Below are 12559 nucleotides of genomic sequence, written 5' to 3' on the forward strand. Positions count from 1 at the left end.
CATCTGTCACGCACCATATCTTGCTGAGTCTTTTGTCTTACATATTCAGTTTTTTTCACCTGGATTTTAATCTTCTTTGGGTCAGAGCCTTATTGTTCTATTCCCCATGAGGTCTTGAATTTAATAATTCATGTCTTGATTGCACAAGAAATGAAACTGATGGTAAATTCCTCAGCATTAGCAAAGGTTATACTTTAATCACGTCGGAAAGCTAAAGCTTTATTCTGACCCTTGCCTTATATCATGCTTTAATAAAGGTTATCAGAAATTACTTCCAATCAGATAGCTTTTGAAATGTCATGTGTGAGAAACTAACCCGTAGCATCAAGGTCATAGAACTTCCCAGGAACTCCAAAAACTTGCCACTAGTTTGTCTGTTCATGGAGTCCACTAAATATGTTAGCAGATGCCAGATCTATGAGAAAAATCATGACAATTAAAACAACTGTGTTCCTTGAGTGTACTCTTTTATTTTCTTGACAAAAAATTGATTTATGTGTCACTCTGAGAGCCCATCTGGGCTCTCATGGGTTCTTCTGGCTAGGTCATGAAATTCTTCCAGTTGTAGCACAGGAGTTTGTTGGTCTGTGGTGGTGGTGGTGGTGGTGGTGGTGACAGTGCCAGTAGGTCCATCAGTAACAGAGGTCTCAGCTTTTCAACTGTGGGTCCCTCTTGAGCCATTGCTAGAGCTTCTGAGGCTCGGAGGGACAGTATGAAGGAAACAGCTAAAGAAGAAACCCAGCCCACAAATCACAATCCCAGAGAACCTAGGCTACAATGAGGACCCTAAGAGAGACATACATAGATCTAATCTACATGGGAAGTAGAACAAGACAAGATCTCCTGAGTAAATTGGGAGCATGAAGACCTTGTGGGAGGGTTGAAGAGGAGGGGAGAATAGAAAAAAATGTAGAGCTCAATAAAAATCAATAGAATTTTTTTTTATAAAAAGACAAAGGGGTAAGGGTGGCTAAGCATTGTACTCCCAGACCAGCACATGTGTAGTTCACTATAGCCCGTCTGGCTTTTCATGAAGCCAATAAGAAGCATGACAAGATGTTGGGATGCCCAGCATCATTGTGAGGGATGACGGAAGTATTTAGGGACTATAAATTATCCTGCGAGAGACCTGACAGGAAAGGCCAGAGATGCTTTCGGGAGGAAAACCAGATGTTTGATTGCTCATGACACCTCTCAGCTTGAGAGGCCCCACTCTCTTTTTCATCTCGCACGTTCAGCGCCCAAGTTTCTGCTCCAAGATCAGATTTACGGGAATTGCCCATGCCAGTGGCTGTCCAGAGAGCTGAAGAGAAACTAGACTTAGATACAGACACGCTCCGGAGCCACACTGACAGTGTTGTGCAGTTCAAGCATCGCCGGGCAGCCATGTTGATGCATTCTGTTCTGTGCATGCCCATCAGTCACCAGATGTTCAGCGGAGCCTTGCAGGTGGTGGGGTTTGAACTCAAGTGAGGTAAGCTCTGCTGGCCATTGTCTCAGCTCAGTGTGGTCAAGAGAATAGAGCAAGTGCAGGGTTGCATTTTCAATAACGTGCACTCACTTGTCCCTTGGGTAGTTGTATTCTTTTTTGTCACATCTACGTTTGGCATCTGAATGTCATGTGTTTACTTCCATGCCTCCTGAGTGATGGTACAGGGGTATTTGAGCACATGGCACTGGCTTTCTTCTTTGAATCTCTCTCCCCTTCCCTCTGTGTGTGTATGTATATGTATGAATGCAGATACATGTGGACATGGGTGTATGCATGTGTATGTAGATGTGTGTGGACATGGGTGTATGTAGATGTATGCAGACACATGTGAACATGGATATAAGTAAGCAGATACGCGTGTATATGGGTGTATATAGATGTGTGCAGATATGTGCTTATATGGATGGGTGCATGTGGTTGTGGAGACTCAAGATGGATGATGGATGTCTCCCTCAATTACTTCCTATTTTCTTTTATTTAAATTGGAAATAAGGTTTTTTTCATACAATATATTCTGATTATGGGTTCCCCTCCCTCAATTCCTCCCAAATTCTCCTTACTTCCCCACCCACCCAAATCCACATCCTTTCAGTCTCTCTCTTATTAGAATACAAACAGACATCTAAAAAAATAATAAAATAAAAACAAAGTAGAATAGGACAAAACAAATGAACAAACAGAAAACAAAAGGGCCACAGAAAAACAGAAGAAACATAGATACTGAGGCACACACATAAAAACAAAATCAGAAACCATAATTTGATATGTAAATTAAAAAAGAGAGAGAGCCCAGACAAAGCACCGTGAGATAAAAACCCTCCAAAATCCTTTTTATTTTCTGAGACAAAGTCTCTCACTAACACCAGAGCTCACTAGCTCATCTCGCATGATAGCCGTGTCAGCTGCAGAGATCTTCTTGCTTCTGTACCTCCAGCACCAGGATTAGAACAACCCACTACCATGGTGGTTTTTCAATGGGGGTCTAAAAGCCATGTCCTCATCCTTGCAAGACACGAGCTCTCCCAGCCAGGCCACTTCTCCAGCCCTCTTTTTAGAATTGTGAATCTCTCACTTATACCCAGAGTGCCCTAGTGAATCAAGACTATTGCATACCACACCGTGAATCTTCTGCAGGGTGTGGGCAATGTGTCCCTAGAAGAACTGTGTAGTCCCATCTGACTTAACAGATGAAGGAAAAGTGTATCCCTGAGCTATTTCAGGGAGTACTCGAACCACCAGCCTTTGCACGGGTCTTGTTTCCTGCTTCCCTGAAGAGGAACTCGATCTTGCGGGCTGTCTCTCAATGTCTACCGGCTCCTCCTCCTTCCTACCTACCTCACGCAGGCTAGATAGGAATATGAAAAAAATCAGACTCTAATTAGGTCATAGAACAGATGCTATTAATCATAGCATTACCTTGGGAAATGAGCTATGGTATGGCATACAGCAAGAGCAGACTGAACCCATGTTTGAGTCTCCCGCTCTCATCAGTTTGTAAAGAGAGGACTAGGAAAAGGATGCAGTTCCTGCCTTCTCTCGCTAATGGGCTCTCTCGGGCCTAGACTTCAACTGGCATGGGGAGTCTTGCTTTCTTATGCCAAAGACAATTTAACAACAGCGAGTAGAAAATTGCCTTGGTACCCAGTGCCCACTGCCATTTCTTATTACTGTCAGGATATCTTAAATTGCCCAAGGGTGCTTTTCCGTTGTTGTTATAGGTTTAATTATGGCAATGCTATCCTATGGGAAAGAACTAATTAACCTTCTGTCAAGAAATCAACTCTGATATATTGCATGTGACATTAATGGCTTTAGGTACTTGGAAGCAAGTTTTTAAAGGTGCTTTTGGTTTTATTATCATGGTTGACATCTTGAGAGGAAACAGGTGTTTTTCTTTTCTATATTTTAAAAGCAAACATTATATGTAACTGAGGTGGATATGGACATTGTACTGTTGCTAATAATTATAAATAAAATGTAGATAAATTGAGGGTAATTCAGTAGTTTTAAAAAGAGCTTTTCCCAGTCCTCTTAGCCACCTGAGGCATGTGGACAGGAGATGCTGACGTGAGTAAGGGAAAAGGGGAAAAGAAAATAACATTTAGTAACTTTCAGCCCTGTCCCAGATACTTCATTTTGCCAGCTTGCAAGATTGGGTTTATTCTCTTGGTTGCATCCACTTTTCCGATTCTAAGAGTATAGAACAGGGAACCAGTGGTCATGCAGAGATGCCATGATTTTAAAGACCAGGCTTTCACAAGTATAGGTAATGGTTGTACAAATGGCTCATGTTTTAGTAGGCACAAGTCTGTCTATTTTGCGCCTTGCTGTGGACAACTTGTGACCTTGTGGGTTACTTGTAGCCAATATCTACATGTTTAGTCAATGAGCTAAACTTTTGGTTTTTCTGAAGTTGCATTGACTCTGTTTTCAGTTCCATTTTATATCTCAAGTCTTGTTCTGTGTAGGTCACGACTTCTATTCTATATCCATGTCTGTTGTCTTAGCTCCTTTCTGGTAAAGAATAAATTCAAACGAATGAAGATTATTTTTCACAGTAACCTTGTAGTAACATGTAATCACTATTCTTACTCTTCTTATTCTTCTGTATTGGAGAATTTATTTGCCTAAGTCATGCATCTACTGAGTAGATGCCCTGGGGCCACAATGTGGCCTTCAATCTCGTCTTTATTCTGCACTGTGCAGCTGTACTGATAGTGGGGCCCATGCTGGAAAAGAGTAGCTGACTCTCTGAAGAAAGGAAAAGAGTAAAAAGAATTATTCTGACATGCATGATAGCAAAAAGCTAAGTTAGACATAGTAATATTAAAACATCCTTCTGCAAACTCAAGCTCACTTATTTTTGAAGTTTAGGTCTATTGATTGTCACACGTGTAAAGATGGTTTACACGCTTGGTTTGGTGACCAAGTCTTAATTAGACTCTTGAGTCAGAATTACTGTTTCCCGTTAAGCATTGTTACTAAATAATCATTAAATATTTAACTTATGATCTTCTGAATGTAAGATGTGGGTTATCATTTTAAAGAATAGTGGAATTTAAAAAGAATGCACTTTTAAGCTTTATCTAAGGGCTAAACAATACAGTACACAAGCAGGTGTTGCTTGTTGTGTTTTAGACAATATCAGAATTTAGGTATGTGTGTACATGTGCATTTGTGTGTGTGTGTGTTCCTTTTTTCATTGCTGTGGCCATGTATCAGACAGCAACAATTTATGAGGGAAGGCTATGTTTTTTGGTTTGTGCTTTGAGAGGGTACAGTGTAGCATGAATAATTAAAAACCCAGAAACAGACATTGGGGTTCAACCTGAAGATCAGAAAAGTAAAGCAGCCAACCACTAGAGAGATCTTGTTACCGCTACTAAGTCTTCAGACTGAAAGGGTGAGATCCTGTCTCCACAAATCATCAGACTGAACACTCTAGTGAGCTCCTGTCTCTTCACCTTTTTATTTCTCTCTGGGCCCAGCCATATCACTCCTGTATCCACTTCCCTAGTGATAGAATTAAAGGTGACTCCCAAATACAGTGATTAAAGGTGTGAGACACTGCTACCTGGATCTGTTTCTGGATCAATCTTGTGTAGCTCAGGGTAGCCTTGAATTCACAGAGATCCACCTGCCTCTGTCTCCTGACTCCTGGGATTAAAGCTGTGTGCCATCACTCCCTGGCCACTAGTGGCTTAGTTTAGCCCTTTAACCCTCCGGCAAGCTTTGCTTATTAAAATGCAAATAAAATATCACTACAGTACAGCACATACTGATAAGGAAAGCGTAGTGGATTGCAGGCAGCAGGAGCGTGAGGCTGGGACTGCTCACATCTCGGCCTACCAGGAAAAGAGGAATGCCAACACTCATCTGCTTTCCCTTTTTACTCAGTTATGGTCTTTAACCTGTGGGATGAAGCCAGCCGTATTCAAGATGGTTTTTCTCTCCTTAGTTACAACACTGTAGAAACTCCCTCAAGGACACTCAGAGGGGTGTCTTCTAGGTGGTTCCATATCCAGTCAAGTTGACAATGAAGTTCTCGAAGTTCTCTCTCTCTCTCTCTCTCTCTCTCTCTCTCTCTCTCTCTCTCTCTCTCCTCCAATTTAATCTCACCAAAAAAACAGTTAGAGATGGTCAACCACAATATTGATAAAACTGAGGCAGAAGAAAGAAAAAGTTGTCTTGAGAGTTAAGTAGGTGGTAAAAACCTCTAAACACTGAGTGATTTGTGTGTGGGACCAGATTTATTTTGGAGGTATTTTTCAACAAGCATCTGGATCATAAATCAAAATGGAATGTGTTGGTTATTTTTCTGTGGAAAAATCCAACACAGTTTACTTATTGCTTAAGGTCATATTTCTCCAGAATGGTGATGTAAAGCCAAACTCCTGGACGGTTGTCATGTTTGTCCTGTCCTAGGGGTACCATAAAAAGCATCACTCATCCCACCTAAGAAAGTCAGAGAGCTCTTTTTAGGGAAAAATAGCTTTCTAGTCCTGGAAGCTAGGCTAGTCAGATTTTTGTCAGTGTGATAAATACCTAAAATAATTGAGAGGCAAATAAACTTATTCCAGAGTTTTCATTCCATAATCATTCGGTCATCTGTTTCTAGGCCACCGGCAAGGCAGTACATCATGACAGAGGGAAGAGATCCACCTCAAAACAGCCAACAAACAAAATGAGTGGAGTAGAGGTCTCCCAGAAGGCTTCTTCCATCTGACTGCGGTTCTATCTATCCAGCCTACTAGATGCTATCGCAGGCATCTACAGGGTCCATCCGTTCTTGTCCATGTGTCAACCATCACTGGGAGTATCCTCATGGACACCACAAAAGTGTGCTTCAGTAATCTCTTAGCCTTTCAAATCTGATCAAGTTGACATTGCAGATTAACCATCTGGGGGCGATCTCTCATTTCCCTTTCTGAGAGGAAATTGGGTTGAGATGGCTTGTTTAGACTTCAGGTTCCTGATGGAGATCTATTATTGTGGGAGTACCACTAATGGGCGTGGTTCTCTCTGCTGCTTCCTCTAGCTGAACAATGAGAAGAGCAAGAAGGTGGGCCTAGACCAGTTTCCTGTTTCCCTGCACCAGAGAGGCTCTCTTTCCCTACAGATGCCCGATTCTTCGAGTTCTTGTCGCTTTAGTCTGATGCTGGAAAGGAAAGATCATATTAACCGGGGTCTCCCATTTGTCTTAAGGATGTTTGTCCGATTTACTAGAGAACTCTGATTTGTGGACCACATATTCCTGGCCAGAGGTAAGATAGTGTCTTTCTTCCTATTTCCTGTTGTCCTATAATATATGCGTTTACCCACAGGGATCCATGGGTTGGAGAGAGGGGTTATGGGGGGGGGTTCCCTGAGAGATATGGGCAGTGCTTTCTGTGTGTAGACTCTGAAGTCTTCCATATTATTTTGGTCATAGTACCATCTTAGTACCTCATTTCAATTTCTTCATTTTTAAAGGTATGTGACCCCTTTATAAAAATTTATTTTTAATTTTTATTCTTTGATTACAGTTTAATTGCAGCATTTCTCCCCTCCGTTCCCTCCCTCCAAGTCCTCACATATACCCCTCCCCACTCTCATTCAGATTTGTGGTCTTTTTCTATCACTAAATGTTGTTGGATGCATGTGTGCATGCACACATACATATATATTCCTTACTAGAACTTGTTCAGTCATATAATGCTACTTGTAGCTATATTTTCAGGGCTGACCATTTAGCATTGGGCATCGAACTAGTGTGCTCTTCCCTAGAGAAGACCACCTCTCCCATTCCCAGCTTTCCTCAGTTACCTATAGATGCCTGTGTAGGGTTGAGGCCCCACAGGCCTTTCCCTGCCCAGCCAGGCACGATCATTGGTGTCAACCTTGCTCAGCTCGCATTTGGACAGTCATGTTCCTAAAGAACTTATGGGAGTAGCTTCTGATCTTACTAGGAGACATAATCTGACAGCAAACTCTCTCACAATCTTTCCTGCCCCTTCTCTGCAGCTCTCCTTTCCTGAGACTTTGGTGTGGAGATAGTTTGTAGAGGTATCTGTCAGGGCTGGACTGGACAACTTTGCATTTTCATTGGTTGTGGCTTTCTATTGTGGTCTCCGTCTCTTGCAAAGAAAAGTTTCCTTGATGAGGGGGTGGCCGCTATGTTTATCTGTGGATATAAGGACAAATGTTTAAAGATTATTGTTAAGGACTAAGCTGGTTTAGTAAAGCAGCGGCTGTAGATTCTCCTCCAATACTAAGAAGTTGGCTATGTTTCCAGTGCTACACATGGTTTCCCTCTTGTGGGGCGGGTCTTAAATCCCATTAGAGAGCCGATGGTTGCTGCTAAAGTATGCATGCCACTACTGAACCCTCAGGGTTGTCACACCGTGTTGTTGGTTGACATGGTTCATAGATGTCATAGCCAGATAGGACTGTTGGTGGCCTCACTTCACAGCAATCAATATGGTACCTTCTGGTCCCATGAAAGGTAGTCCCCAAGGAGGGGTGCTTGGGTCAGTTCCATATTAGAGGTCTCTGAGCCCTGTTTCTGAAGCTCATGGTGTCTATTGCTACAAGGACTTGCCTTCTACCTCTCTCTCTCTCTGTGGTGCACCCAAGGGAGACTGCTGTAGGCTGTATATTTTGATGATGTCTTGGATAGAACCCCCTAGCCAACATCTCAAAAGAGGGCTTTTCATACCTAGTATTGGGTATGTTAAGTGGTTTTTGACTCTTTGAGGGCACACCATCTGCCCAGATGAGAAAGGTTGATTAAGACTATATATGTATATTTATACATGGAATTATGTGCATTATAGGTTTTAAAGGTAAATTGTTAATATAAGGTTCCTTGTGGCTTTTCCAGATATCCTTTATCGCATTTTACCTTCCTTCGTCCTCCTGCATTTACCTTTGTGTCTTTTTCTTAAGAAGTTCTCTATTTCCATTTTCCCTATCAGATCTCATCTCTTGTTTTGCTATTCCTGTTTATCTTTTTCCCACCTTCTTCTGTACTGACCCCCCTTCCCCAAAGAGTGCCCATTTTTATCATCCAATAGGGGAAAGGAGAAAAGGTCAGTGACTCTTCTATGTTTGTTATTTAGATTTTATTTTAGATTTCATGTAGAAAGTAAAAAAAGTATGTGTGTGTATAAGTGTATATATGTGTGTATATATATATGCTTATGCTATATTAGATTTCATATTACCTCTCAAATGCTTTTTAATTTTAGCTGTACCTTCCTGGTTTTGCTCCCTCAATGCTCCCCAAAAGTAGTGATAAAATGATTCCTAGTGATTTTCTGCTATACTCATAGATTAATGCCTTGCTCAGACATCAACAGAGAAGCTTCCTTCTGCAACAGCTTCTTTCTGAAGCTTCCTTCTGTACTGGGAACAAATACAGAGACACCCCCCCCCCCGCAGCCAGACATTACACAGAGAGAGAAAGAGATGGGAGGGAGGGTGAGAGACCTTAGAACACTTAGTCCTAAATGGGATGTCTCCATCCAATTCGTCCCTTCAAAGCTCAAGGAGCCCAGAGAGAAGGATGGAGAACATCAGGAGAAAAAGCCCTTTCAATCCACATGAGCAAAGCTCATATGAATTCAAGGACACCTAAGCAGCAGGCACAGGGCCTGTACCAGGTTTCCGTGTATATGTTATGGATTTTAGTTTAGTCTTTTTATGGAATTCTTGGGTGTGTGAACAAATGGATCTCTGACTCTTATGCCTTCTCTTGGGCTCTTTTTTTGGTTAGTCTTGTCCAACTTTGGTGTGATGGTTTTTGTTTTTTCTTATATTTTATTTTGTTATGTTTTACTGTTACCTCTTAGACGCCTATTCTTTTCTAATTAGAGACAGAAAGAGAATGAACCTGAGTAGGCTGTGAAGTGAGGAGGAACTTGGAGGAGAAGTTCTCTAGAGGGGAAATTGTGATAAGAATATATTATGTGAGAAAATAATCTATTTTCACTAAAAAAACTAGAAAAAAGGAGATTATGTATTTATTTGTGGCTTCTATGTGATTCTTATTCATAAAATAGAATCATGCTAAATAACATATTCACTTTATTAACCACCCAGCTGTTGTTTAATGATTACAACAGTTAAATTCCCCTCTTCTCCTTTGAAATATACAGTACATTATTAGTAAATATAGTCACCATAATGTGCACTGAAAAACATTTATTTCTCCCACACTGTCAAGCTGAAATGCTGTACCATTTCAGCAAGGTTTCCTGTCTTCTTCCCACCTCCAGCCTCAGGTAGCCATTATTCTACTCTGTGCTTCTAGAAATTTGATTTGTTAAAACCATAGATAAGTAAGTTTACTTAAATTTTGTTTCACAATGCCTGACTCATTTTACTTAACACTATGTCATTAATATTGTAAATGATAGTATTTCCTACCCTCAAAAGCCTGAATAATACTTCATCATGCGTATATAATAGCTTAAAATCCATTTATTCATTGATGGGTACTGTAATGGCTTTCATGTCTTGGTTGTTTTGAACACTGCGCTATAGGACATAGGAGTATGGATGTCTCTTCACATTGAGTCTGATTCCTTTGGCTTTTGTTATGAATTTGGTTTATTCCACCACAGGCTTGTGTTTCAGAAGCTTGGTTTTTAGTGTACTAGGGTCGAGGTGGGGAAACTAAAAAGCCAAGACCAGTGAAAGGTGATGAGGTTACTGGAGTGCTCCTTTTGGAGGGAGGGAATTGTAGTCCCATCTCGTGGATGACTCAGTTCTCCCAATGCAAAGCCTGCTGCCTGGCTTCCTGCCACACTGTGTGTTTTCTGCTCCTCTGTGAACGTCCGCCATGATACCATCTTCCAACAGCAGCTCAGAAAGGCTGAAGAGATGGGGTGGCATGTTAGTCAACTTCCATCATTTGAAACTGGAAGCAGAATAAACATGTTTTGCTTAAAATTGGTTCAAAACACAAGCATTGGACATGCTATTGAAACAAAGGAACGTTGAGACAGACAGATACCAAGAAGGGGGTTGCTGAGTTGTATGGTAATTCTGGTTGAAGTATTTTGCGAGGAAACTCTGCACTGTTTTCCACAGTGGCTCTGCCCACTTACAGCACCACCCACAGTGTGCAGGTGTTCTTCTTTCTCTACAGCCTTGCCAACCCTTCCTATCTCTCATCGTTTTTATAATAATCAACCTAACATGTGGGTGACAGCTCATCATGGCTGGGCATCTGTATATCTTCCTTTGAGAGCTGTTTATTCAGCTGCTGTGCCCATTGTAAATAAATATGTTTATCTGTTTTTCTGTTGTTGAGCAACTTGAGTTCCTTGTACTTATTGAGCTCCTGGTCATAGGTGTGACTGAGTATTATCCTGGTCTCTACAGGCTGCTTTGGTGCTGTTAATAATGTCATTTGCTATGAATAAAACTTTCAGTGTTATGAAGGCTTGTGTGTGTGTATGTGTGTATGCGCATGTGTGCATACACACATGCGTGTGGGGCTTTCATGGCCTGTGCTTTGAAAGTATGTGCTTCTTCTCATACAAACGTCATGAGGCTTCGTCCTTGTTTTCTTTTAGTCTCTTTATAGTCTCAGATCTCGTGGTCAAGTCTTTTATCTGCTCTGAGTCATTCTTCTGTCTATGGGCATAAGGCTTCCACTGTCGTAGAAACCGAGAAGAGACTTAAAAGCTTTCACATGCCAGAGGCTAAGGAAAAACTGAAGGCAGTGTTCACCCTGGAGTCAGTGCTGGTGTAGGTCAAGGACATTGGCAAGGAAATGGATGTGCACCTAGAATCTAGGGCTAATAGTGTTGTCTACTGATATTGATTTGTTGACTTTTGCGGTTGTGCTGTAGCATTGCTAACAAGTTAAAAGGTAGGTGAGGAGTGTATGGAGATTCTACCTTTTGCAACTTTACCATAAATCTAACACTTTTCTAAATTAGAGGCTTATCAAAATTATATTCAGTATCTATCATCCAGTTCCACCTTGGCCCACATTCATCTAGGAAAATGATGCCTTGGCACTGCCCAGGTCCAGAATGGTGAACCAGGATTTTTTCTCAGAAGATCACAAAGAGGTCATTTGTCATGGTTAAAAACAGCCAGATTCCAGACAGGCAACTTAGCCATGGCTGCTTGGAACATCAAGATGTGCCTGCATATGTTTCAAAGAAAGCAAATAAAGCTTAGAAAAAAAGAAAGAGGAAGTACTTGCGGTATGTTTACACTTTGAAATTGCATAAAACAGGAAAATATGGAATACATAAAGCTCATGGAACAAACTTAAGAATTCTCAGAAAGAATGCAGAGGCTGCCATGCTCTGGGGAAGAGTGTCTATCTAAATGGCCTCCCAAGCAGGCATACTGTATACATTGAACAACTGTGGCTCCAAATTAAATGATTTGTAAGTCTATGCTATCACCTGAAATCATAGGATTTCAGAGGAAACATAGGAAGTTTATAGATGATTTATTTTCATAAACATTTTGGGTTATGATGGGAGAGTAGTAGACATGTCTTGTCATGTACCACAGGCTTTATCTGTGCAAAGGTCTAGGGAAGAAAAGTACATAGGGTCTTATTGTATAAACTTAGAGCTTTGCTTTTCCCAGTACCCCACTCCCCCTGCTCTTTTTAGACATTGTCTCATGTAGCTTGAGTAGTTGTCAAACTTTCTATGTACCTAGAACTTCTGATCTTGTTCCTGTGTTCTCTGACGTTCTGGGATTACACTTACCACATCCAGTTTTACACAGTGCCGGGGACTGAACATAGGGCTTTTTGCGCGTAGTCTACCGCCTGAGCTGATTCCCAGTCACAACTTAGAGATCTTGATTGTGAAAAAAAATTAAGTGTTTTCTCTAGTTATGTTATTTATCTTGGCAAAAATAATGATTTGTGTTCTATTTAACAATTATTTATAATATATGTAATTTAGGATGATTGCTCTAACAAATATCTATCTACTATCTCTCATCTATCTCTATCTATCTATCTCTATCTATCTCTATCTATCTATCTATCTATCTATCTATCTATCTATCTATCTATCATCTATCTATCTATTATCTATCTAT

General features: G+C 40.9%; 1 long non-coding RNA gene across 1 annotated transcript in view; it reads left to right on the forward strand.

Annotated features, from left to right (window-relative positions):
• Positions 1–861: 861 nt before the first annotated feature.
• The window catches only part of LOC126512527 (uncharacterized), a 14787-nt gene continuing 3089 nt past the window's right edge, over positions 862–12559 (forward strand). The window contains exons 1-2 of the long non-coding RNA XR_007595073.1: positions 862–1474; positions 6111–6756. This is a non-coding gene — a long non-coding RNA (uncharacterized lncRNA). The remainder of the gene's footprint in view (positions 1475–6110; positions 6757–12559) is intronic.

This window comes from Alexandromys fortis, unplaced genomic scaffold, assembly GCF_014885135.2.
Source record: "Alexandromys fortis isolate MF-2015 unplaced genomic scaffold, M_Fortis_MF-2015_v1.1 scaffold_76, whole genome shotgun sequence".
Taxonomy (NCBI): Eukaryota; Metazoa; Chordata; class Mammalia; order Rodentia; family Cricetidae; genus Alexandromys; species Alexandromys fortis.